Below are 25,037 nucleotides of genomic sequence, written 5' to 3'. Positions count from 1 at the left end.
ATAGAGCTAGCTCGGATTGCTGACACATTTTCTAAGTTCACGGTCAGTGCACATAGTCAGTGCTCGCCTCAAAAAATTTCCAGTTCGAAATATGCCATTATTGAACCATAACATCCAATTCTTACATGGAATTTTTGAGTGAAAGTGACACTATCGGTTGAATTTCTGAAATTCTACAAAATTTCTGGAGCATTAAGGGGCACTACACATCGCCCTTCCCATCCGCCACTTCGGCAAACCGGGTCCGGGATATTTCCGCACCCCTTATCTTCAGTTAAATGATCAAATTTCCTTTAATGCGTTCTTTGCTCCCTTTCTCACACAGTAAAGGTCTGACGTCATAGCTGATGGACAGACAAAAATAAGCCTATTTCATACATTATCGGCAACGACAAAGAGGAACACATCATTTTCTTCCTGTGAAATCACTGGGTCATTCGCGCCTTCTCCTCGACGCTTAATCATCAGCTGCAGGGTTTCCTTTCTACTACAAAGCTATTTTTAGATTTCTGGCAGCAGCGCCCGTCCAGCTTACGAACGATGGACTGACTGTCTACTCGACACAGGAAGGATATGCTATTTTCAAATGTTCGCTTGGATCTTATTTTTGAACATTAATAATGGCTATTGCACACATGGTTATGTCTTTCTGCGTACACTATATGTAAATTAATTTGCTAATTTGAGGTTTGTTTACATTATTTTTTGTTTAATTTCTGTGTTATTGAAAACAACTAATTACAGTGAAGACGCCAGTGAGACAGGATGAGCAGATCAATCCACACTCATTCCTCAACAAACAAGAAAAAAATTATGTAATATTCCTCAACAAACAAGAAAAAAATATGTAATATTCCTCAACAAACAAGAAAAAATTATGTAATATTGGTAAAAAAAAATGCAGGCTCAACCAGGACTCGAACTCGGGGTCCCTGGCACACCAAACCAATGTTCTTAACAACTGAGCTGCAGAGCCAGCCCTGGTTTCCCCTGGTTTTTCGTTGTCGTCACTTTGTCTTTGTGGAATTATCTGTCCGTGCCTGGTTTCTCACCCCCCCCCCCCTGACGTGCAGCTGTATATTACGCTATCAGTTGACGCACACAGGAGATATACTACGTAGACATCAGAACAGTAGTTTGATATAAATTATAAGCTTGATTTTCCATAAATTACAAGAGTGCAATATTTCGATAAAACTCGTTGTTTGGTGGTTTAAACCAGAGGTGTTCATTTTGAATCAACCTCCCCTCACCCTCACCCTCCGACATCGCATTCTCCCTCGCCCTCCACCGCCCTCACCCTCCGACATCGCAATCGCCCTCGCCCTCCACCGCCCTCACCCTCCGACATCGCATTCGCCCTCGCCCTCCACCGCCCTCACTCTCCGACATCGCATTCGCCCTCGCCCTCCACCGCCCTCACCCTCCGACATCGCAATCGCCCTCGCCCTCCACCGCCCTCACCCTCCACCGCCCTCACCCTCCGAGATCGCAATCGCCCTCGCCCTCGCCCTCCACCGCCCTCACCCTCACAAGTCTTCCGGAGGGTGAGGGTGAGGTCTGCCCTCACGAGGGTCGCCCTCCGGAGGGTGAACACCTCTGGTTTAAACTACCGAAGCAAAGGGGTAAAAAGGTAATTTAGTGCTAATTTGTTTTGTTTTGCACGACACAGTAGTCGGTCAGCATCTGAAAATACAGTAATGTTACGCGTGCGTCAGATTATAATTTCTTACGATTAAACCACAGCAAGGGAACTTCAAAAGAATTTAAAGTTTGCATTGACCATATTTTCGATGAATAATGTTAGTTGTTAGGATATTTAAATGTGGAAGTTATGCTGGAAAATGCATGAAACAACAGGGAACGAGAAAAAGAAACCTCAAAAATGATTTTAAAAATGCAACAAAAACAAAAAAATACTTAAAAATGGCCTAAAAGGCAAAAATAAAAACTATATTTTCTGGTTTTAAATGAAGAGAAATGGACTACTATCAGGCTTAGCATTGTCTTTAAGGTCCAGAAAAAATATATATGATTTTTCATCAACTTCCTAGCTCTAGTTAACGTCAATATCAATTCAACCAACGTACGTTATTTAAACGGACTACTGTGGACTTTAAAAATACCTGCTAAACACAGCATCCCCAAGCAGAGGAGCACTCGCTCAGGCTCCGCAACTCAAGGGTAAAATACATTTCTGATATAATGCTATTTACAGTGGGCCCCCGCAAACCCCGCGGTACGGGGGGGGGGGGAGGGACGCAGTAAGAATGTCAAATTAAGGAAGACCGATAGTTCACAAAAGTTTTCCTTTCGGCGTTAAAATATATTTTCAACCAAAAGCAGAGTGAATTACCAGATTAGAGGAAAACCTTCATTAGCTGAATAGTTAAAATCATCGATTACGTCAACGAAGGGTAAACGACAGGCAAGAAAATACGATTTTCTACCGTGTTTTAGAAACTGTAGTAGATCAAGTAAACAATAGATTTCAGAGTATGAAACAAATCAAAGAGATTCACCTTTTTAACCCCACTGCCCTAACGGAACACACAGACAGACATTAGTGGAATCTGCTATTTTCTGGAAGAAATATGAAGAAAATGTATCTTGCACTGTAGTTACAGACATTGTTTTCGGGAAGGAAGTGTCAAAACTGAAATAATAATAAAAATACAAAACATGTCGAACATCAGCGAAGTTTCAGAATTCCTGTTGATAGAAAACAAAATTCTGGCTAGTAGCATTCCTGACGTATGAACTGCTTATACGTATATGCTGTATTTGACCATACCCGTGACGTCTTCATTAACTGAGAGGTCGTTTTCGAAGCTAAAATTGATCAAAAATTAATTGAAGAGCACAATGCCAAGAGTGAGATTGAGTCGACTGGTGCTGTTTATATCGGGCTCGAAAACTGAACCAAACTAGCAAAATAATTTGCTTCCATCAAAAAACGCAGAGGACTGGTAATGGGCATTTAACAATATCGTAATTTTTGTAGGAACAGTGTATTGTCATATGTAATTATAATATATACTTTTCTAGTTTCTCTTTTCTTAACCTTTCGTACCAGATTTTACATTGATCCAAATTACATGTATGCATTTTCATATTTGTATGTGTCTAATATAAATGTAGGCGCGTTAATTAATATTTTAGAAAGGAAAGCTTTTAAAAAAAAACGAGTAGGGGCGCACAAATGAAAGTTGCGGCGGGGCGCAGAGCGTGTTAGTTACGCTACTGGCTATTTAAACTTGATGCTATTTTCCCAAAGTTCACTCCCAGTAACACACGACGCTAAATCTTTAGTGTTTCGACACTTGAGGAAAAGGGGCAAATAAAACAAATAACTTTCCTTTATAAATTTTTTAATGGTACAATAGGTTCTTCTCATCTGTTTAGCAGGTAAATCCTTATGTTGCAAACTGTATGTTAAGGTTCAAAAGTGGCCTCTTTCAAATTCCCCTCGAAAGAACCAAGATGACAGAAGTGGAATCCATTAGGAGAATGTGTAAGAACACATATTCTAAAAACTTACAGACACCTGCCTCAGGCACGCTTCCCGTGCGAACAGAAAGGTCAGTTTACGAAATACGTTGCCTAACAAATTTGCTTTACGTTCGTATCGATGGACAAATGAGTGGTGACGACAAGATCATTATTCTCCTCCTACGGAATATTACAGCACAACAGAGTGCTATACGCACCCTCCTCCTCTTCCCGTGGTATGTTTAGGAGAGCTTATTGGCTTACCTCCTCCTCTCGTTTATTTCATTTCTCTATACAAATTAAAATAGTAACGAACTTTTGGAACACACTGTATCTTGTAAGCGTGTTCAACACTAGTTTCCAGCATTTCATAAAAGAGATTTAATCCTCTGTTGCGTGCTGGTTCTGTGCAGCACGTCTACAGCTGTTCGCCTACACGCACGTGCTTTGTCCTTGCCCCACCTTCTACGTCACTAGAGTGCGCTACACCCATGATTGGCGACATCTGGTTCTCGTGCTCGCACTCCTACGTACGGTAGGTACACAACAGTAGGCTGAGGCAACGTAAGAAAATGTAATACGAATGTCCGTTACAAATGCTACTGTACTTTATACGTTAACAGCGCATAGTTATGAGTGGGGACACGAATGTTCTTTAGGGGCACAACGTTCAGTATGCAACCAAATACCGCACAAGAAATGCATATTTCGACTAAAGGAGAAAATATTTATCCATACTTTTCTTGCTTGCTGGGAGAACGGACAAATTAATCCAGGGGTGCCCACAGGGGGATTTCATGACGCGCCTGCATCATAGGAATTTGTTGGGGAACAAAATTTTATACCAATTCTATATAGGCTATATCTTCACACAAAAATGGGGGGATCGTTTCGTTTGATGCCTTAATTAATTTTTAGTTATGGTTATTGTGTACAGATTTTGAACCTACCTGTGGGTGATCGCGACGATAGGGTTGAAATGAAACACCACCTCTTAAGCCTTTAGAATCAGTTTGGTTAGGGGGGGGGGGTGTTGATCGCATTAATGCAAGGTTAGTCAAGCACAGAAACTGCTAACAATAACAATGGTAGTGAGTCTGAGCAGTTTTGTACGTTTTATGTTAGCAAACATGAAAGTGAGCCTAAAGTGCCTAAGGTAAACATATATTGCTTAAATATGTATGTCAGGGTTGGGAAAATTTGTTATTTTTCAAAAGAAACAAAACAGTTTTTTTGTTTTAAACAGTGTTTTAAACAAGAACCGAAAAAAACATGTTTTAAACAAATAAAACGTTTAATACATAATGCCAAGAAGACATATTTTCTAAGAATGATAATAAAGCATCTGTTAATCATCCATGGAAGGGCTGTGTTCCTAGTCATAAAGTAAACGCTTGACTAACTTCTTAAAATACATATTTATGTTAGTCTTAAATCTCGCTTGTAGGCTGTTCGAGAAGCTTCAACTAATCCACAGTTACAGTTGTCAATGTAATATTCCATACATATATGATAAACTGTACTCTGTACCACGAGTGTGTGGAGCAAGCGAACGAAAACAAGTCTCCATAAGCAGTGACTCGAGTGTGCTCGACCCATGCCCGTAGCCAGGGTTTTATTTCTGGGGGGCTCATTCCTAATTAGCACAGGTGCCACCAGAAATATTTGAAGAGGGGGCAGGCCACTGATGAAACTTTATTAGTAGAAATAATAATAATAACCTTTGTCATTTTACAATAATAACTATTAAAAGTTATTAAAAATAATCCAATTATTGTTATTATTATATAAATGGAGAGACGTCGCTACTCGATACACCGTATGAGTGAATATCCAACACAAGTGTTGTCTATTATTTTTCTTACATTTTTTAGTTAGTGTACTGAAATTCATAGTTATATTGTATTTTGTTATTATCTTTTACATATTCCGTTCAAAAAAAGGCTTTAAAAGTTAAGGCCAAATTTTACTCATAAAGTTTATATTGTGTCACCTCTCAAAGAAAACTATACATCTTGAGAGCTGTGGATCCATTTATTCTTTGGATTAAATGGTAGAATATAAAAATGTAACATGCTTCCTCTATTATAAACTATTTTTTTTAGATCTAATATTTAATCCTACTAAGGAAGTAAAATTAAATACCACTATAACTATTTAAATTAAAAATTTGAAGGATTTCGGGGGGGCTTCAGCCCCCTTAGCGCCCCCTGGCTACGTGCCTGGTTCGAGCAATGTACGTATGAGAGGGGAAAGGGTTTGCATGGAGAGGTGACTGCAGCCACCAGCAATTTGCAGCAGCGCGTACTGCATCGCTCGCTCCGCCCACTCGTTTTCTCTCCTTCTGCACAGACTCCTGACATGATAATGGCAAGCTATATTAGAAAAACCCTTCTTGACAGATCAGACGGGTAAAAGCAAACTGCAACCTCCGTGCGGTAAAAGTACTACTCCAGTGTTTTGTCTCGTGAATATTTCAATCTTATAAAAACTACTGCCTTCCTAAACTGGTCTTGCAGACGTCAGGATCTGAGAACATCCCACGGCGAAAATCGCATCGAAGCATTGACCCTTTCCTCGGTAGACAGTCGGGACCGTTCATAACCGTGAGAGTTAACTGGGGGTGATTTTTTACCGAGCACATTCATACTGTTCAATATTTCAACGAACGAGAGAGTGAATTTTCACCAGTTTGTCATAACAGTGTCATCAGGTGGCACGAGTCACGCGTTCTGTTCTTCAGTACTCGCCGACCTACATTTCCTAAAATGGAAATGCTCGACCTACGTCTTCGGCTACGTAACAATTAACTCCGTCCAAGTCGACGTACAACTCTGAAAGCTGGTTTTGCGTAAAATCCAATCGCATGGCCAGGTCATCTCACTAAAACCGCAGAAGTAGCAGTGGCGTATCCAGGGGAGGGTTTGGGGGTTCAAAACCCCTTACGCCCAACGATAAAAAGAGAAAGGAACTTCAAATGTAATGGTGAGTTGGCTTGTAAAAAATGAAGATGGAACTCCCTTACGAAAGCTTCCGCTACTAGGGAAGTATTTTAACACACGAAATTTTATTTCTGATAAGTGTATCCGAAATCATCTTTGCAAGCTTCTTTCCAACTATGACCTCTCAATTACAGTTGTAATACTGAACTGTGTGGCGTACTTAGGAAGGGGCTGGGAGATAACATCACAGTTTATGTACTTTTTAATAATAAATACGCTGGACACGCAAAAACTATAAAATGCCTCTCATAAATAAAAGCAGAAAAAATAATTGTTTAGAATTTCATAAGTTAAAACAGTACGAGGGTTATTCCAAAAGTACGTGGCCTGACCAAAATGAACTTTATTTTTTTTTAAAAAAAAGTTTTGCTTTACTTTTCAAACCTATTCCCCTCTGAGTTACACATGCATTCCTCTACAAGATTCCAATGCATTTATGCCATCCGCGTACGATTTATAAAGGGTGTAAATATACGACGTGACAGCATTTATGACGCCACCATCTGACTTGAAATGAGTTAGGCCCTTGCAGTTGTTTCACAAGATTAGCATAATATTCCCCCTTGTGGTGTGACCCTTTCCAGGAAATCTAGAAAGAGTATACCCTCCCAAAAATAAAAAAAAGGACTTGACTTGCTTTAGAGGGGAGAAGTGGGGTGCTTCTACTGCATTGACTGCTGCTTAATCTCTGGGCTGAAGTGATGGACCCAGGTCTCATCCACTGTCACAAATCGTCGAAACAAATCTACTGGATTGGATGTAAAGAGGGAGAATTTGTCTGTGGACGTAAAATTTTCTCAACTCCAAGTATTATCAGAACGTGATCGATCACCTGTTGTCTTTGGAATATCTGATATGTCTCTTCATGGTTGGTTGATTTTGTGTTTTAAGTCCACTTTATGCACAGTAAGGCTAATCGAGACTGGACCTAGAGTTTAAATTGGGAACCGAATCACTATGTGCCTCCACTGGGTATCGAACCCGGGACCCCTTGATTACAAGTTTACGACGCTACCACTGCGCCATCGGGGAGGTGCTAATGTCTCGTCAATCTGGCGAACTGTTAACCTTCTGTACAGTGGCGTGCCAGGGATTTTCCAAGGGGGGGGATTACATGTACTTTCTTTAGTAATCTGTCCTCATTTTGACAATTTTGCAATCCCCCCACCCCCGCCCCAAACGTTCTTATTTTTTAGGAATAATGCCCACATGAGGGTTATGACTCCCACCCTTAGGCACGCCACTGCTTCACTGCTTCCGCAGTCCGCACCTTGTCCTTATTTTCCTGAGTGGTCGTATCCACAGGCTTTTCTGAGCGTGGGCCATCTTCAGTGCTGGTTCGCCCCCGTTTAAATTCAGATGCCCATTTTTGAATCGTGCTGTAGGCAGGGGCTCCCTCCCCTAATGTCTCCCCCATATCTTCTTTCTTACCCAAATATTTGATCACAGCGCGAACATCTTGATTCTCCAATTCAAATAAAACTCGCACCTTGTCCACTTTCTGGACACGTCAAAAAGAACGGTTGGTTACAGTACGCTGTAATTTTGATCAATATTCTACAGAGGACGTAAAAACTTACATGCAACAGTCGCAAGGTCGTACGATTTTGTTTTCCTGGTCAGGCTATGAACTTGCAAGACAAACCTCGTATTAATACTCCTGACTTGGTGGTTGTGCAATTTTTCAAGAAATTTTGGGAGGAAATACAACCATTAGAGGGAAAATACCAAGATACGCTATTCCGAATTCTGTCGGGATAAGAAAACCGTTCAAGAGAGCTAGAGAGATCTTTCACTGAATTCGAACGGCTTGTTTGCTTAAGCTCGTGCTACGTGACGTCACATGTATTATCAGCTCCTGCCGCAGAGATATCTTCCCACAAGCCAGGAAGTTTCGTCACGGAGCTTCACCAGGGTTGAGTCAGCTCCTGTTTCTCGGGAAGAGTTCCCCGCCTACATCTGCTCGTCGCCAACGCCGCTCCTGAGCTACGAAAGAATCAGGAGTGCTTTGCCCTCAAGTATATGTGCTGAGTAACGAAAAACGTATTGATCGCTCAATCAGTTCCTTCAAAAGGATAATGGTATCATGAACTTAAAAATTCAACGTACGCTAGTTTCTTAAAATTTTGTTTAAGTTTAATTCCAAAGAAGAAGAAAAATTTCTAACCCCACCCCCTCTCTCCGATTAACTATGCATTGTACTATGCCATGCAGATACATAGGGGATGTAGAGCTACAGGACCACGCATTCTCTACCTCAGCGATATGAAGGTTTACACCCTTCCCCTAGGGTACTCGTTCATTACAAATGGCCCTAGAGCACGCAGGAGCCAGCGAACTCCATGTAATATACAGCGTTCACTTCGAAATGAAGAACAAATGATGTCTTACGTTTTGGCATTGTTTTCCGTTAAAATTTGAACATAAAAAGTTATGTATTCTTGAGACAACACTCAATATGAAGCGACAAAGATATACCGTGGGTTCGAACCAAGTAACATCCCTGAATTCTACGCCAGGTAGTAAAAGAGGGAAGAAATTTGTCTCATCTTGAGAGGAGTCAGATTATCCTATTCAACCAAACAACCAAATTTATGCTTAAAAAAATGTATTATTTTGAGACCAATTAACCATATTTTTAAACAATCTTTTAACGTTTCAAGAAATGTGCATGCCACTTGTTCCATTGGGTAATTTACAGTGCAGTATGTCGACTATAGAGCGACCACAAATATAAGAAACTTCGGCTAAAAGCCTTCCCGCATCTTCCCCTCCATCCGTTCAACTCGGGACATAAGGAAGCGTGTTCCCTCCACATGCGATGACAAGCGGTTCTGTGCAGGTCCTTTTGATTGATTGATTTAGTTTATTTTACTTCGCGTTTTCTGCCTCTTGGTTAATTTGCGAAGATGGGGATGAGTGATGAAATTGATGAATAGACATTCACAAACAACCAAGCCCGAGCGGGATTCGAACCCGGGACCCTTGGCGTCGCAGCGCGAAGTGCTAACCACTCGGCCATAGGGTCCGGCGCAGGTCCTTTTGCCTGTGACCCCACTGTACAATTACTATGATACTTTATACAGAGAACGACTAATACAATATAATTTGCAGAACGAAAACGTTTAAAAAAATGGATATGCTATAAATACAACACTGGGCTGAAGTATTATTTTGTAACGGGCATCACTGATGAATGCTGAGAAATCATTGTAGAAGTAATACAATCTTAATAGCCAGTTCTCAGTTCTAAAAGAAGAAACACCTGTACATACCGCCAGTCATTACTAGCATGCTACAAAGCCAGATGTGCTTGTCATGGACATTTCATATTTGTTCTCTCATCTATATTATTAAATCGTAAGTTAACGTTATTAACCTAGATAGGTGGAAGTGTGACGTGAAATAACAAATAGAAATGTTTTAATATCAAACATTATTATACCTATTGCAGTCCCAGCTGGAATTTTCTATTGGTTCCAATTGAAATTTCAATTGGATTGAATTGGTTTCAATTGGAATGAATCGGACGCCTAATATAGGTATCTGAATGTATTGGTTTCAATCAGAATCTCAACTGAAACCAATTGGAAAATCAAGACAATTTCCAATTGGTGAATTGTATCCAATTGTAAGTTTGTATATATTGTAGAATCAATATGTTATAAATTCATTTATTGAATCAAAACATAGGTAGTTTAATTCTTGACACCACATTTCCTGTGATTTAAAAGATCATTGGAAAAACTGCACACATGAACTGAATTTCTTCTGAATTCTAATGCATACTACTGAAGTCAGATTTATCTTAATGAATAAGCAATATTTTTTTTCCTAAGAACTAACTCAACCTTAAAGCAGCTAGTAGTTGGAATAAATGTTCATATTAGTTCTTGTTTTTTTTTCCAATATAGAATTTCCATGGTTATTCTTATGCGTATGTAATGCAATTGGAAACATGAGCAATCTTTTGATCAACTGAGTCGATCTCGAGTGTTTTGTTTGTTTACCACTTCTTCAAGTGTTGTGGATCAGATTCTTTGTTTAACATAATTTGTTGCTGTTTTTGCATGTATAAAGGAAGAGCAACATGTCAATTTATGTTTTTCGATTTTCTATAAGTGTACTAAACACAATGAAGCTACAGAGTTAAAACTTGTTCATATATTTGAAAAAAAAATTGTATGTGAAAGTTTTCTAAGTTACAAATTCCATATGCCTTACCAGAGATTTATTTCAGTTGTCTTATATGATTTCCCCATTGCATTTACAGTTGTATAGATAAGAATTTTTCATAAGCAATATATTGAAAACAATAAAATATTTTCCAATCGATACCAATTCATTACAATTGACCAATCGGTTCTGATAGTGTGTCTAAAAACTCATATTGGCTATCGGAACCAATTGGAAAAATTTTCAGCTGGGGTAAAGCAAAATAAACTGGAGTGGCATTAAATTTTATATTTTCATATTACACTACCCTTGTGTGTACCTCTGAACTGCATTTATAAGTCTACCTTATGTTGAGATAGACTAATTGCAAATATGTACAATCTCCTGCAATACTTTTAATGGAAGATCAATAATCTCTAACATACAGGTACATTATCCTAATTTAAGACCTAATCATAAAAAAAAAGTATCTGTACCAAAGAGTAAGTGAAGACATGGGTTAAAATTCCTATCTGACGAGGCAAGTCTGGAATCAGTTAAAAACAACTGCAGAAAGGAGAGAAATGTGGCCACACTTGAATGACAAGTTAGGATCCTGACATATGACTACTGACACTTTGCTTTATTTACCTTATTATTCTCCCCATATTTATATGTACATTGGTTGCAAAATTGTTTAGACATATTTTATTTTGTAAAGTTATTGTACATTTAAAATTCTAAATGATTACAATCCCCTTGATCTTTTCCTCTATTTCGTATATAGGCCTATTTACAGTTTGTTAGTATGGCCATACATCATAATAATGAAATCGATAAAAACAAAGTATGATCATTACCACATTAGCAGCAATGGTTTCGGTACAGATTGAATGTAATAAACTTGAAATATTACAAATAAATTGCAATGTGCAATTTTCATGACTGAAGGTGCCTTACTTGAGATCACAATCCAACATTTTTTATTATCTGCAAAATGCAAAGTTATCAATCCAGCTTTTGAAGAGACAATTAACATATCAATAATTATTACTAGGGCTCGGAAGTTGAAGACCTATAAATTGCCAAAAAAAAGACCTTAAAAACACGTAAAAATTTCAAAAAAAGGACCTAAAAACGAAAAAAAGGACGTATAAATGTTATCCAAATTAATTAATAACTTCAGTTTTAATTACATATTTAATGAATAAAAAAAATACAAAATTCTGGTGGTAAGGAACACACAGTGCAAAAAACTATATGAATGAAATTAATCTTCTTTCAGTCCAAAAATGTTTTTCTCTCGTTTCAGGGATGGTTGAAATACATTTATTTCTTTTTAAATTTTTTTTACTACCGAAAGGATGTTTAAGAGGTGATGAACTGATGATGAATCGAATTGAGAATGGGCCATAAAAACGTAGTCGAAAGAAGGTGAAGTTGCAAAAAGAAGACGTTAAGACCTTTAAAAAAGGCTAAAAAAGGACCAATAAGCCAAAAAACGCCGAAAAAGGAAGGACAAATAAAACCCACCTTTTTCTGGCCTACAATGACCCAAAATCAACATATATTATATTGGGCCTCGTCTTCGGACACTAGGAAAAAAAGGATTTTTCCTCAACTTCCGAGCCCTAATTATTACATTACAGATAGGCTAAAAATAATATGGCTTTAGAAAGAAGTGTACATTATTGTAAATAAGATACAGGTTGGAGCTGTGCAACTGCAATATGCACAATGGGCACTAAACAGAAGTTCATTGGTTCGGCATACTTCTAGTGAAATGACTAATGGTGATAATTTACATTGTTCGTGATATTTTATACAGGGTGCTCGGAAATTCCTCTTACAAACTCTTAGGGCTAGTAGAGGGGACTGAGTAGACAATACTTGGGATATGAGCCCATGTCTGGAAACATACAGTTTCCGTGCTACAACCATGACAATGTGTCAGATGTGCCTGTGTTGGTATGCAATCAGGTAGGCAGTAAATGACGTCAGAAGATCACCTGATGGCAAGTGATGTCTTCCTACAGGAAGTACGGTCTCTGTTCTTGGATGCTGTGCCATTGAACGTCCATCAGGAACTGTGGTTTCAGCACAATGGCACACCGCCTCACTTTACACGTGACGTTCGGAAACATCTTAACTGAAGATTCGGACAAAGATGGATAGGCCGAGGTGGTCTAACCACGTAGTCTTCACGATCGCCGGATTTAACACCATTGGACTATTTCTTGTGGGGTCGTATGAAGAGTATGATGTACGAGACTCCTGTAGAGACCGAGGACGAACTGCTGGCACAAGATATTGACGGGACACCAGGTGTGATGGAGCGAGTGTACCGGAACATGATTCGTCGGTACAATGTGTGGAACTATGTTGGTGGTCATCACATCGAGCCACTGTTGTAGATGCGACACATTAAGTGCAGAAGAAAAAACAAATTGTTACGTTCCACTGTCGACACAGGTGTTATTGTGATCAATGATAGTACGTTCCTTTTTTGTTCCTTTGGCATTATCAAATAAATTTGTTTGTATTATGGACTGAGTCACATGTCATTCACTTCTGTACCTTAGGTAACACCTCATTTGACATGGTTGTAATAAATGATTACAGTTTAGGTCATCAGGTGATCTTCTCACACCATGTACTGCCTACCCGGTTGCATACCAACACAGGCACATCCGACACATTGTCATGGTTGTAGCACGGGTTCCTACTCCAAGTAGTGTCTACTCAGTCCCAACTACTAGACCTAGGAGTTTGTAAAGGGAATTTTCGGGCACCCTGTATGTGTAGTTCCAATAGTTACATCAAATTATCACCTTTGTGATAACACAAAAAATGCAGGGTGTTAACATATATTAAGTATATTGAGGTGGTATCAATTTCTTTCCATTTGTTCTTGACAGAAGCAACAGAATTCCGTATGTGCACATGGAGTTTGTTTCTTGAGAGGTCTAAATTTGGGTGCCATTATAAGAAGACGACGACCTGATTTGTGGAAAAGCAAGCCATGGATTCTTCGTCAGGACAATGCTCCTGCCCACACGACATTGTCAGTCAAGGCTTTTTTGGCCAAGCATGGGATCCCAGTGTTAGAACATCCACCCAATTTGCTGGATCTCGCTCGATGCAACTTTTTTTTTTATTCCTAAAGGTCAAATCAGCACTGAAAGGAACCTAATTTACGACCGTAGAATCTGTGAAAACAAAAGTGACGAAGGTTATGAACATGGTTTAAAAAAATGATTTCCAGCACTGCTTCCAGCAATGGAAGATTCATATGGAGCGATGGATCAATAGTGCAGGGGAGTACTTTGAAGGGGATAATGTTCATATTGTACGAAATAACCAATAAAAGATTATGTAGCAACAGTCAGTTTCTTTTCTAGCCACAACTCGTATCTAACAGCATTATATTTGTGTTAGCATTGCTATAACTAAAATATCCATTTAAACAAGAAATAAGGTTACTTTATTTTTATGAAACACTTCTTCCATAGTTTCTTAACCAACTCTCTCTCTCACACACAATCACACTTTTATTTTTTAATCTTCAATACTCACAGTGGGTCAAAACTAGGGTGACCAGACACACACATTCAAAAAAGAGGACAGAGCATGGCGAAAAAGGAGGACAAAGCCATAAAAAAGAGAACACCGCAAAAAATGGCAAAACATTTGCCATTACTCATAACTTAATCAATATAAAAAAATCTTACTAACATTTTGCTCATATATACTTTTCAGGTGATCTCTTTCATTAACTTCCTCTTACCTTTAAGCAAAGAAAGAATCTTCTCATCTGTTATTTAACAAATGACAAAGAATATCTACAATTTGAAGCACAACATTTTATTCCTTTTCTAATTCTTGGATATTAGAATGAAATATCCCCACAAGTGAATGCAAATGTAACAAGTAAGATTTGCTCTAACTTATTTCCAAAAACCAAATTAAAATTTTGGGTAGTTTAGATTGGTTAGAGAAATATGATTTTAATGCCACGCACATTTCTAGCACTCTTTCAACTGCAGGGGAAAGTAACAGCCACCTTACATTGGATATTTTCTGGCAAGATCATTGTTGGGTTTACACTTTCGCTTTGTTATTTCATGAAAGTGAATATTACTTAATAATAAAAATTCTCACTATGTGTTTCTGTATCGCGTATGTATAACTCAAAAAGGAACTGGCCAACCTCCGCCGTGAAGTGGTTAGCACACAATGCCAACGGTCCCGGATTCGAATCCTGACCTGGGCATGGGTGTTTGTTGTGAGTGCCCCTTCATCAAAATCATCGTTCATCCTCATCTTCGCGATTAGCTAAAAGTGGCAGAAAAGCAAAGTAAAATAAACCAAATCAATCAATCGAAAAGGAACTGCACAGACTCCGTGCGTTCCAGCCATTTCAGGGGGCGAAGCAACGAGTTACAGTAATACTAACGACTAGGGTGCGGAATTTTGCCTATTTGCCTTTTATATTCCTATGTAGTAAAACATAGGCTTTAATGTCTAAAGTCATGGTGTTCTAGTCCAAAAAAGCATTTTAATAGTGCCTATAAATTCCAATTTTGCTTTATCGTGCCAAAAAATGGCTCTTCTGCAATTTTTGCATACTTCAGCTTTTTTTACGTTCCTTTGGCTTTCCCTACATTGAAAGATGGAAGGCTTTCTTTATGTTGTACTGACTGAAATCTGGTATTAGACAGATTTGAGGGTCTCAATTGGAACATTGTTTAAAATATTTTCTTCTTACAATGGTGCAAATTGTTTTTTCATCAATTGTTTAAATTCGCACAGTCGTTAGCACAAGCTATTTTTGTGAGAATTACTTTAATTGACGATTCCCGACAAATGTGAATTTCGATCTTTTGTTAATCGTTAGCCCACTTTTATAATAAACTGAAGTGCTAATACAGTATAATTGTGCATTGTAAATAGAAAATTGAAATAAGTTCACATTCATTGTCTGTTTTAATGTCTTTTTTAAATTTCAGGATGCCTATTTTCATCATTTTGGTGCCTATTTCAGAGGTTTTTAGTGCCTATAAATCCGCACCCTACTAATGACTCAGTTGGGAAAGTGATCGTGTTCAGCTCACAGATGCTAGGTGAGCATTCCTCGAACACTTAACACACCCCAAGTGATATGCCTTAAATGATAATCGATATGTGTGGAAGCATTCTCTCATTTGCTATGGTCAATGGTTTGCTCTTTCCAGAGAAGGAGGACACTTACAGAATTCTAAAAAATCTGCCCGGATGCCGGACAGACACCTAAAAAGGAGGACATGTCCGGATAAAAGAGGACGTCTGGTCACCCTACCAAAGCAGACACATACATTCAAAAAAAGAGGACAGAGCATGGCAAAAAAGGAGGACACCGCAAAAAAAATCATTACACATTTGCCATTATTACTCTTACCCCTAGCTTACCCGATGGAGATGGAAAGGGGGAGGGCTTTCAGACCCACCACCTCTTCATAAAAACATGTAACGTACAGAGATAAATACCTAGCGATCGAAAAAGACTGGAGCTGACCGGAATGGTGTTCTGGTTTCACGAATATCTGGAACCTTCCCGTTAGTGACTGACTACTTTACACCCTGCCTCATATTAGTTTCTCCCATCCTTAAAACCTTATTATCACGATAATGTAAAGACTACAATACTCTCTTATGACACTGATATGTTTGGATAAAGTGATGGTAGATCAGCTCTCAGATCCTCAGTGATCGAATATTTAACGTGCTCAAAGCGAAGTAAAACATACAAGCTTTAGATGTAAAATAACAAATGATGATCCTTATGCATGGATACATTCTCTGTGCAGCAAATTCGCTATGGCCAATGCTCTTTACAAAAAAGGAGGACATTTACGGATTTCTAAAAAATCTGCCTGAACGCCGGACAGACACCTAAAAAGGAGGACATGTCCATATAAAAGAGGACGTCTGGTCACCCTAGTCAAAACAGCATTCCCATTTGCAAAAATTTTCACATTAATCTAACTGAATTAGTTAGTGGAGATATGATTGCTTGATTTGGTTTATTTCATTTGCTATTCTGTCACTTTCAGTGGACATACGGTGCTTTTATCTGTGTATTTATGCAGCTCACACTTCTTCCATGAATTACATTAATTTTAGAGGGGAAAAGTGTTTACATTCTCACCTCATTGGCTGTTTGAGATTCTCATGTTATATTTAATTCATGTAATTTCATTCCAACATAATGAATACAAGGAACTAACAGGTAAAGTTTAGATGTAAAGGGTTATAACTAAGTAACTTATTTCTTTAAGTAACAGCAACTAATCACCTTTTGAAAACTTTTCAGACAACAAGGAGGATAATTAAGTTACTTTTCTGCATGCCTAAATAGCAATAAACAAAATTATGGATTTTTACACCCTGCGCAATGACAGAACCAACCCACATGTTTCATCTCCAGATTTGGTAGTTTTGAAATGCAAAATGTGGTGTCGCCAAATGCCTGTTTTGACCAGTTGCAAGAAAAACATCTGATGTCAACATAACCCCTTTGCTGACAGTTCAGGGGGAGGCAGATTGGGAGACCCATTCATTTCCTAACCTGTTAAGCTTAGATGTAACTTGGACCTCGAACTGTTGCTCTCAGGTAAAAGTTCAGCAATGTAGTATATCATAAGAATTTCCTATCATTGCAACTGTACCAACCTGATTGGTTCAAGGGTAACCTGCATTGCTTATCTCTCTCTCTGGAAAATTCCTGTTCATAGCATTGGACATGCATATCAAACAGTTTTGCCATCTTGTGGTTTGAGAATTTATGATTAGACACTAAAAATCAGTCTTCTTTATTGCCATTTCACATAGCACTTGAGATTAGGACACATTAAATTTCAACACTGCATATTAAAAGGTAAAAAAAAGGTAAAAGGTAAAGTGTTCCCCTGTGCATAGCACCACGCCAAGAAGGCGTATAGGGGGTGTAGGGGTAACGCCCCACACTTTCTTGATCCGGTCGTGAGTGGGGGTGATGTGATCAGCATCACGCCCCTGACCGCCTTTACCCCCCAGGGTTTCCCCCAGGTACCCATGTTATTCGACGCTGGGTAGGCGCCGGGGCCGCTTCCACCGTTAGAAAAGTTCCCGGATTTGAACCGGCCGGGGATCGAACCCGGGACCTTGAGCATGGTAGTCAGACGCGTTACCGACTGAGCCACCGCGGCCGCCATACTGCATATTATGTATGTTTTATTGTCTTCAGATTTTATTATTAATCCTGGATTTGTTTTCAAATCTTAGATTTACCACCAATAATTTATTACAGCCCAAGTTCTCTTGTTTTATTGTGATTTCATCATGCTACGAATGCAATTTTTACATGGTTCGATTTTAATTTACATCTGTTAACACACTTAAGATTTTGTTCAATACATGCTTTTGTGGTTAGGTTAGGCAGGTCAGGTTTGGTTCTCTTACCATTAAAATAAAGTACCTTAATGCATTCTACTAAGGTTCCGATTTACTTCTACATTTATTCCGACAAGTCTATGATACTTACTGTCGCTTGTGAAAGGAGAATACCTTGTCCATGGGAAGTGTGCATGCTTGTGCAAGGTAATGTTTAAATTGTTTTTTTTTTTAAACATAAATAACTTTTTTATCAAATCCAAACAGTGCTCATTACTTTAAGGAAGGTTCAACTGCCAGGAAAATTTGAAAAAACAATCATAAAGCAATTAGAACTGCTACCTTTATTACAAATAAAACACTGTTGTAGAAAACATAGGTGTTGAAAACTTCGTAAGCAGAGCTGAAACATTTACTATCTTCTTGCTTGTTTTATTTGCATTAATTTTATCAATGTACTGATAACTCATGTTTACATGATATTGATAAGCTATCAGCAATAAAGTACACAGTACCTAAACATTAAATTAGTTGTATAGTTCAGAATGTTTATCTGCATTGTGTGTGAGGAATCCAAGTTGATGTTGGAACTTTCCTCAAAAAACAAAATTATGAAGCTGCTTTCGGGAACTAACAAAAGATATTTGTTTCAAGTAATTTTCTATTAATTTCGGTAGCCACTGCCACCATCCTCGTTGGAATTCGTTGTGTCATTGCTTGGCACGTTTGATGTTTCTTCCTAAATCGCTGCTAGGTGTGCTGTTGTCGCCTGTATGTCTGCGTATGTGTCGTCTGCTGTTCACCAGTGTTAGTTGCTGTAGTAAGGGAAGCCAGGCATGGTGTGCCTGACCACTATCTATGTTGAGTTCATGGTTGTAGTGCATGATGGTGTGTGTTTCTTTGATTGTTGTGTCTATGAGAGTGTGTGCTTTGTATTTGACATGTACCTTTTTAATTTTATGATTGTGGAATTTGATATGCTTTTCAAGTCCGGTGGTGGGTTGGGCCATTTTTGCATTTGATAGGTAGGTGCTACTGAATTCTCTCCCTTACTGCAGCAATTAACACTGGTGAACAGCAGACGACAAATATGCAGACATACAGGCGACAACAGCACACCTAGCAGCGATTTAGGAAGAAACATCAGAAACGTGCCAAGCAATGATACAACGAGGATGGTGGCAGTGACTACCGAAATTAATAGAAAATTACTTAAAACAGCTTCGCGGAAAACGTGAGTACCTGAATTATCTATTACCGCATCTCTCATTCCCGTAGTATGAAAAAAGGCATTTGAATAATACAAAGAAACATTCTGATCGAGATAAGAGTGCTGAGTGAAGTTATAAAAAAGGGAAGAAGAAGATAAGATAAGTTTGCCAAATGGAAAAATAACAGATCACATCAGTTCAGTTCATTTCACCATTGTGTGCATTCATACAAAAATTCACTCTCTCAAAACCAATGTTGCCAAATGGATATCAGTACAAAGCAATGGTGAGCCTCCATAGGTTGCTTCTGCCTAAGTTACTGTGAGACATCGATGAAGACTGGAGTTGGATATGGGCCAGAATATTATATGAGTAGGAAATGTGCTTTTCTTGGTGCACTCCTCATAATCATGCTACTTCTGGCACTAGAAGTAGAAGTATATCCAGCCCAAAAGATAAAACGTTATGAAGATTCTGCATGACCTGAAAGATGGGCAAGTGGACTTCAAGGGAGAAGTAAGACATTTCTGGATGAACACATTTAGAGTTCCATTGTCGAAAATAGACTGGTGGAGATAAACAGTGCAATTGCATAAAATGGTAGAGTACCTTTCTCAAAGGACAATAGAAAATTAAAAATGGAAAGAAAGAAGAAAAAGTGATTGCCCTCATCAAGAACAAGACGATATGAATATTTCTGCAGATATTGTAGAGAAAGCACACTTAACCCTTTGTTAGGCACATGTGGTACCAGTGTCTCCCATCAATATTCATTGAGAGATTGCAACACTGACCTATACTGAACATGGGTGCTTTTGTGTAGCACTGTATTTTTTCTTTGTCTTTGTTCTAAGTCAGCTGTGTTGTTCTGTTGCACTTCTAGGCCACAAAACATTATAAAGTTAATGTCAGTCATTTGCTTGGGGGACAATTGTACCCCCAACGCACCTAAGTATGTAACAACAAAAATATCAAAATGCAGAAAGACAGAGCACACAGAATAGGTGTGTGTTAGTGACAAAAGTGTACATGACACTACTTCATTGGTACGTATTTAGACACATAGAGGACAGTCCCCCCAAGCAAACAACTTTATAATAATACCTCACTTAGAAAATGTAGAAGAAAATTGCATCTGATCTTAGAAGAGACAATGAAGGAACATTCAGCATACATGCACAGCATAATTCATGTTATATTTTACACCTTAAAGGATTGGTTGACAGGTATGACACCTATGAATGTTACAGAAAATGTGGTGCCTAACGCACAGTTAAGAAAGAGTGCATCGATAGAGGTGATTATCACATGTCTAAACATCTATAAAGTGAGGCAGAAGATCCTTACAAAATTCAGCCAACTTAAAACTACTGAAACCAGTTAATACAAGCAAGAAAGGATGGATGGATGGATGCATTGCACACCAACAAGAGAGACAAAGGTGAATTCCAGGTTCTAAGGATTGATTGAGTTTGTGTCTTAAGTCCACTTCAGGCACAATAAGGCAAGGAATTTGCTACTTCTGGCACACAGGATGACCATAATATTGATTCATGCACTTCCTTGATACACTGTGAGAGTTAACATGTTCAATGTTCTTTTCATCTCTAGTTTACCTAGAGGTAAACTGCCAGATTATCAATTTGTTTTTGGTAGTTTACAATTAAGTTATTAAGGGCAAGAGGAAAAGTTTCCACGTCCAGCCAGATGTGAGGACCCCAACATCCTCCCCCAACAGTGAACGGAAAGAGAGGTCTGTGCTCTGAATGGTTCTAGAAGGGGAGAAAACTTAGCATTCCACTTACGTAATTATCATTTTACTTGTTCTCTGTGGAATATCAAACTTCTGATGGTGCAGAAAAACACATCAGCAGAAACAGGAAAGGTTGAACATTTATTTTCTTGTTAGGGAAAGTCGAAACTTCCATTTGATTAGCCATAACTGGAAGTTGTTTGTCCATAAGGAATACATGGGAGTCTACAAATAATTATTCATCATATAACTTAAAAAAACACTTCTATTTCTTTGACTTTGCCCTACATATTACGTTAGTATAATTTGCACATAATGAGCAATATGGACCAAGTATAGGCCCTTAAATGACACCTATCTTTGAGGAATAAAACATTCTAATACATGTCTTACCTGTAGCAGAAAGACAAGACTTGATTAGGTTGCCGTCTCGAATACCTAGACTGTGTGTGTAGTTCATGCAGGAGTCGAATGATTCTGACAGATCTAGGAATACTGTTCTTGGAATTCAATTGTTCTCCAAGGCATCAGTACTTTTTCTTATGAATTGCAGAGTTGCTGAATTTGTTGATGTACCTGCCCAAGTTCCTTTTGTTTTATTGCGATTTCGTCATGCTACAAATGCAATTTTTACATGGTTCGATTTCGATGTACGTCTGTTAACACATACTGCGGAGGTTTAGCGATTACTTAAGATTTTGTTCAATGCATGCTTTCGTGGTTAGGTTAGGTTCCCTTAGCATTAAAATCAAGTCCCTAAATGCATTCTACTAAGGTTCAGATTTACTTCTACATTCATTTCCACGCTTCCAGGAAACTACAAGTAATTTGGTTCGATCAATGCCACGAAGGATGGAAGCAATCCTTAAAAGCAAAGGCGGTCCCACCAAGTATTAACCATTTGTAAAGATGACACACTTTATTTTTATGTATTGCAGACGAATATTTATTTGGCATCGGATGATGGGTGTTAATGTATTTTTTATTGTAATTCACTCTGTATGACAAATACGACATTTCCTTTTGTATATTTGGTACTATTATCGTATGGGTGAAACACCTACGAATCATATATTTCGGACTTCTTTACATTGCTAACGTGTTGCGGAACATTTCTTAAGGCGAAATAATGCATTTCTAACTAAGATAATGTTTATTTTCTCTATTTACGAGTACTTACTGTTACTTGTTGTTTCGAATCTGTAACACATTATGGCCGTGATAGCATACTGGTTTAGGGGGCGTTCTGAGAGTGTTTTGTCGATTTATGCAGTGGTGCAACCTCGTTCACCGGAAAATATCTACTTTTGTGCCCCTATTTGAAATTATGCTAATACGTCGCATTTACGTGTAGAACTTGTAAAATAACCTTGCGATTTATCACGTTCATTGTCCATACACAGCAATTCGGAACCATCTTTCTTTCGCAATTCGTTAATGCTCTTCCTTTACGCACAACACTCTTGCAACCTTGAATATTGACGTCAGACGAGGAATGCCTACGTGGTTAGGTTAGGCCTGTTAGGTTAGGTTCCATTAGCATAAATACAAAGAAAAAATAATATTTTCGCTAAGAGACGCGTTACCTTTGTATTGCCTAACATGAAAAAGGTCTCTCCTGTGACGTCAGAACACAATGTTGCTAGAGTGTTGTGCGATAAGTGACACCCATTCGGGTCGGAACCATCTTTCTTTCGAAATTGGTTATGTGCTCTCGTGCTAGTGAAAACACGGCGAAACTTGAATATTGATGTCAGACGAGGAATGCCTACGTGGTTAGGTTAGGCCTGTTGGGTTAGTTTCCATTAGCATAGATACAAAGAAAAATTATTATTTTCGCTAAGAGACGCGTTAGCTTGTATTGCCTAACATGAAAAAGATGTTTCCTGTGACGTCAGAACACAATGTTGCTACAGTGTTGTGCGATAAGCGACACCCATTCGGGTCGGAACTATTTTTCTTTTGTAATTCGTTAATTCTCTTCCTTTACGCACAACAATCTTGCAACCTTGAATATTGACGTCAGACGAGGAATGCCTACGTGGTTAGGTTAGGCCTGTTAGGTTAGGTTCCATTAGCATAAATACAAAGAAAAATTGTAAAAACAGCTCTCTCCTGTGACGTCGGAACACAATGTTGCTACAATGTTGTGCGATAAGTGACACCCATTCGGGAAAAATGGCTTGTTCCGAACTCGACAGGTGGTTCTAGTGAAAACACGGCGAGGCTGAAACACTGGCTACGGGGTTGCATCGTCTTAACACACGGAACATTGCACTCTCATGCAAAAAGCGAATGGCGGGAGCAGAAACAGCGTGTCGGACAGAGATTTTCGCAGAAAACAACACGCATTCACATTAAAATGGATCAAATCTACATTCAGGAACTTCCAAAACGCTCAAGAAAATGATTTCCGTAAGTACTTTCTCCTGTAAATTTGAAGGAAATTTGAAGGAATCCGTTTCACCCATACGATAATGTTACCGTATATTTTTTTTGTGTGCAAACGAATAAGTAATCGAGTGCAATTTTTGTTCTTTTTCATTGTAATTTAATGCCACTCTGTACATCCAATAACCCATTCCTCTATACAGACGAATACTTTCTGGAGCTACTGTATGTATCCTTATTATCCATATGGGCTAAATATCTATTCAGCCAACTTACTTCTGTCAAGAACACGGTTTAGACAAGGGTTAGTAGTTATCATGTTATACATTTTCCATGGAAATACAGAAATGTCTGCCAGGTGAATTTACATAGCTACTCCACCATTGGCATTATGAAATTGTACTTTTGCTATAAATAATATAGTACCAATTTTATGGTGCACATTACCTTGTTTAATATCCCGTTGAACAATGTCCATGTAACACTAACGGCACATTATTTTATTACCATACAAAACTCACATAATCACACGATCACCATTCACTCTAGACTTGCAATGGCAATGGAGCCATGACAAGCTGCTGCCAGTGTTGCCACAATCTGTAAGCACAGTTTCCCTTTGCAAGAGATACAATTTCCCTTTTTCGCCCATTTTTCCCCTTCATCAAAAGAATTAATAAAAATAATAATAAATATTATCGTTGACCCATGTTCGTATGTATGTATAAAATGTTAAACAATTTAACTTTTAAATGCTACGGGTTCGTCCCGGGTTCGAATCCCGGCCTCGGCATGGCTGTTTTTGAGTGTTCATTCATGAATTTCATCATATCATCATAGTTCGCAGTTAGTCAAAAGTGGCAGAAAAGTGAAGTAAAATAAACCAAATCAATAACTTTTAAAGTTTCTTTTGGAAGATTTAGAATGTATTGCTATACCAAGCCAATTTTTTCGTTTTGAAATGAAAGCTAAATTAAAGTTGGCAACTGAAGATTTTCTTTAGTAAAAAGCACAAACAAATATTGTATCATAGAATATGATTGTATTTAGGAAGGCCAATGCCCCTTGTATTCATCACACCATATTCACCAAATTTGAAATATTCTACACAAAATGCTGTTCTAGTTCTAGTAAGGCGCAGATGAAACGTCACTTCCTTTAAATATGAAGAGTTTGAGTGGAAAATCATATTTTTGCCTCCCATTATTTTTTTTAAATTCGCCGCATGTGTATACACGTTTTATTTAATATATATATATATATATATATATATATATTTCTAAAACACAGCAAATTTTTTTTATTAAAATTTAATCCATTGAGTCTGAGAGGTATTGTTGGTCACTTCTTGCAACTCCGCACGGAATTTTTTAACTTGATTCAGCGATGTTTTTTCATCTTCCGATAATTCTCCACGACGTTTTCTAATATATTCTGGAGTTGCAGATCGTTTCCTTTGCTCCCCTTGTTCTTCCACCAACCAAAGAAGGCTGAAGTAAAGATAGTTTGTGACCAAGAGAACTTTATGGTTTGCACGTGCAGTGTTTGGGCAAAATTCAGAGAACCACAGAAAGCTTTACATAACAATACCCTCAGACTCCCACTCCCAAAGCCGGGACATAA

General features: G+C 38.4%; 1 protein-coding gene across 2 annotated transcripts in view; it reads right to left on the bottom strand.

Moving 5' to 3' along the window:
* Nucleotides 1-23,968, bottom strand: part of LOC145986483 (integrin beta-PS-like) — an 89,701-nt gene extending 65,733 nt beyond the window's left edge. For both annotated transcript variants that reach the window (XM_083120544.1, XM_083120545.1), the window contains exon 1: nt 23,862-23,968. The gene's annotated coding sequence lies outside the window, so the exon portion shown is untranslated. The remainder of the gene's footprint in view (nt 1-23,861) is intronic.
* Nucleotides 23,969-25,037: the final 1,069 nt, after the last annotated feature.

The sequence above is a fragment of the Lepisma saccharinum genome, chromosome 4, assembly GCF_977018435.1.
Source record: "Lepisma saccharinum chromosome 4, izLepSacc3.1, whole genome shotgun sequence".
In the NCBI taxonomy this organism is placed as follows: Eukaryota; Metazoa; Arthropoda; class Insecta; order Zygentoma; family Lepismatidae; genus Lepisma; species Lepisma saccharinum.
Note: the sequence above shows the minus strand (reverse complement) of the source record. Positions and strands in the feature narration are given on the sequence as shown.